Below are 4,123 nucleotides of genomic sequence, written 5' to 3'. Positions count from 1 at the left end.
ATGCACATGCACGCACACTTACATCAATAAATCTTGATTCTGCCCACTTGTGAAAAATGATCACCAAACACAAATTTAACAGAGTATTCTGTATTTTATTTTCCCAACAACCATTCACACCAAGAAAATTTGAAATTCGTTTCTTTCATCAAATGATAATTTTAAGTTATACAAGATTAATATTTGAAACTCACTATTGAAGGACTGAAGATAAATTTTTAAACTAAAAAAATCACTTCATGTTGGATAAAAATGAATTCTGTAAGGTTACTGAATTTACTTCAAATTCTTTTCTTTTCTTTCAGTCCTGCCTGGGTACCTCTCTGAGATTGGCTTTTCTACGATGAGTGTTATAAAATCAATACACAGAGGTTAAGATAGACATTAACTTCTATGCAAGGCATTGTCATTTATTCCATCAAAATTATATGGATTGACAAGCAAAATGTAAGTTCTTGTGTAACATTAAAAATATTATCGATATACGTGAAACTGATTTCAAATGTGCTTCATGGGAGCTTGGAACAGGGATTGTCACATGACTCAGAGCCTTTGGTCAAGGTGGGAGCATAACAAAAAGTTACAACTGTAATAATATTTCCAATACTAATCACCTCCACCCATACTCTCAATAGCTAATGTGCACAGTGTTTGCAATCCTTTCTTCTTTCCTTTTCTGTGTTTGATATGATTATTGGAATGTGATTTTATGTCTGTTGGCCTGAATAATAAAACTGTTTGTTTCATTTCTTTTTTATATTTCATTTTTCTACTTTATTTTTTATATTTCATATTTTATTGTATTTTACAAAAGCATAGACCACTGATGATTTGAAATTAAAAAGCAAATGGTCAGTTCCAAACTACAGATGGCTGGAAAAATACTAGTTAAAAAAAACCCTTTCCATTTTAAAGATAAGGAAAAGAAGCCATAGAAAGATTAATAGTTTTTCACAGAAAAAAAATCAAGTTGTGTTGTAGCTTGAAGCCCAAAGAATGTTAATGAATATCAAAGTACAGAATGGAGTTTTCATTGAAGACTCACAGTATGTTGGCGCTGAGCCCTGTCTTGTTAAAGATTTAATTAATAACCAGAAGGAAGGCAGATAAGGGCATGGCTTTAAGATTTGTAGATGGCAGCAAGCTGGGAGTGATAACTAAAGCATCAGAAACAAAATTAAGGGGGGAAAATGGTGTTGACCATCTGGTATGCTGTATAAGAACCCTAACAGAACCTTGTAGAAATCTAAAGGAAGTCTGGTACTTTGTAAAACTCAGCAGTGTAATTTCAGATAAAAACGAAACCTTGAAGACAACGACATCAGAATTAAACTGGACTTCTATGTCCATTGTCATAAGCAGCATAAGAAGCATAAGATCCTAAAACTTCTAACACAGAGAGACATGCAATTTGTAAAATAGGTTAACAAGGCTCTCCTGGCTCAAAGAAAAATTTCAATCGTCCAGATGTCCAGATCCTAAACCTAATGGCCTGGGGCCGTAGCTGTGTCGCACACCATCACTGGCTTCCTCCCGTCCAGAAGGGCCACGGGATTCCAGGTGCAAGAGGAGGGAGCCGGGCAGCATGTTTGGGGTGCAGACTGTTGCCTGTCTGTGCAAACGTGATGCACCACTGATGACAGCCGGATGGACAGAGTGACAGCTTTGTGCCCAATCCACTTCCATGTCTCCCCTCTTGTTGTGACTGAAGGTCGGCAGACCTTCATCACACTGGAGCTCAGTTTTCTCTTAGATTCTCTACCTTTTTCCTTCCCCCCTCTCTGTAGGCAGACAAAACAGAGAATACTGAACGTACTCCGCAGAGGTGTGAGGCCGCCTGAGTGTGTGCTGGAAGGGGAGGGAACGGCCTGGGAGGCCACAGTGCACATGCTACATTTCTTGGCTTCTTAACTTTAACTGATTTTTATTTGAGAAATTTTTTTTTTAATGTTTTTATTTATTTCTAGGAGAGAGAGAGACAGTGTGAGCAGGGGAGGGTCAGAGAGAGAGGGAGACACAGACTGAAACAGGCTCCAGGCTCTGAGCTGGCAGTCAGCACAGAGCCCGACGCCTGGGTGGCTTAGTCAGTTGAGCGTCTGACTTTCGCTTAGGTCATGATCTCGCGGTTCGTGGGTTCGAGAAATTTTTTTCTTAATTGTAACTTATAGCATGACCATATTAATATCAATAATCATGCATAATCTCACTATGAAGACATCTGCTTTATTATAGAATATATATGTATGTATATATATGTGTATATATATATGTATGTATATATATGTGTATGTATATAGAATATATATGTATATATATGTATGTATATGACATCTAATTGTTTTATGGGGCTTTAAAGAAATTTGGGGGTGTAATAAAGTAACTAAGTAGTCCTCTCCCATGTCTCCATTTCCGCATTTCTCAAATGTGGATAATAAGAGTATCACACCTAGTCTTTATATCCATATTATTGTCTTTACTTGGATATGGTGGTTCCTCACCCTAAACTAACTCCCACCTGCAAGAGATTGCCAGCAAATTCTGGAAGGTTCGCAGGGCTCCTCTGCTCACATTTTTCCTGCCCCTGCCAACTCTGCTGTGCCCCGCTCAGGGCGGGGGCCTCCATCTGAGGGGTGTGACCGCAGGGCGCCCACACTCCATGCCCAGGCAAAGCGCCTGGGTGGCGGCCTGGACACCCCAAGTGCCGGGAGGGCCGGGGAAGAACTTAACCCGAGGGCAATGAGGTGCGTGGGAGAACAGGAACCTGGCCTCAGACTGCCCAAGGGACACCTTCCTCATAGACAGCCTGGCTCAAAGTGACACACCCTCTCCTTTCTGTTTAGGGAATGTTCACACATCCTCCAAGCCACTTTTTGGCCAACCCAACTGAGAAGTCTTTTCTATCCCCGACTGGGGACCAGGAGTTACCTTGTCTCAGGATGATTAAAATGGAAACAAACATACCCTCAATCAGAGAGCTTCCTTGGACATCCCTGAAGAACCGGGAAGCCCAAGGCCCTGACATGCACCCATGCAAATGTTCTGACACAAAATCTCTTTGATGGAGGCCAGTAATCCTCATGCGTGCCTTTTACCCGAGTCCCAAACTGCACGTCACCTATAAAGAACTGTATGTAAACTAGGAAAAGTATGTAGAAACAGAAATGAATAAATGAAGTTTTAGAAAAAGAGGTTTCTAAAAGAAAATTATTTCTTTTAATGTTTGCTTATTTATTGTTGAAAGAGAGAGAGAGCAGGGGAGGGGCAGAGAGAGAGAAAGTGGGAGAGAGAGAATCCCAAGCAGGCTCTGTGCTGTCAGCACAGAGCCCAAAGCGGGGTTCAAACCCACAAACCATGAGATCATGACCTGAGCTGAAATCAAGAGTCTGACATTTAACAAACTGAGCCACAAAGGTGCCCCCCAAAAACGCACATTTTCTACATGATATATCTCTCAAGGGTGAATTCCTAGAATTTGGTTTCCTGGATCAAAAGTTTAACATATATCTAGTTTGGTTAGAAATTTTGAAATTCTCCTCAATTAATGATTTTACAATAGGAATTCCTACTAGATTGTAGGACTTCATATTTTTCTATACTCCTGCTTGCAGAATGTGTTATTATAGTTCTTGATTTTGCTATTATAGTTTTGATCAATATGCTAGTTATTGTGTGCATCTTTTGATTGTGAGTGATTTTGTACATATTTCTACACTTTGAATCATTGACATGTTTATGGTAAATTATGTTTTTATCCATTGTTATGGAGTGTTCTTATGTATTTTTCTCACATTTTTAGGAGTTCCCTATTCCTGACATATTAGTCTTTATCAATAACATAGTGATTTATATTCTCATTTTCCATTTTTCTTTTTCTCTTGTTTTGGTGGGTTTTCCTATGCAATTATTATTTTTTTTAATTTTATGCAGTTAAATATATAAAATTTTTATTTTATTATGAATTCTAGTAGATCAAGAAGGCAAATGCAGTAGTAGTTTATTTATTTCTATTTTGTTTTAAGAAAGCCTCAATACAATACAGCTTTTATTACATCTTTAAAATATCACAAATAAGTCTGAAATATCATCTGGCATCTTGCTGTTTCTGTAGCAGGACAACATGATC

The sequence above is a fragment of the Crocuta crocuta genome, unplaced genomic scaffold, assembly GCF_008692635.1.
Source record: "Crocuta crocuta isolate KB4526 unplaced genomic scaffold, BGI_CrCroc_1.0 scaffold36, whole genome shotgun sequence".
Taxonomy (NCBI): domain Eukaryota; kingdom Metazoa; phylum Chordata; class Mammalia; order Carnivora; family Hyaenidae; genus Crocuta; species Crocuta crocuta.
This window is presented reverse-complemented; position numbering follows the sequence as displayed.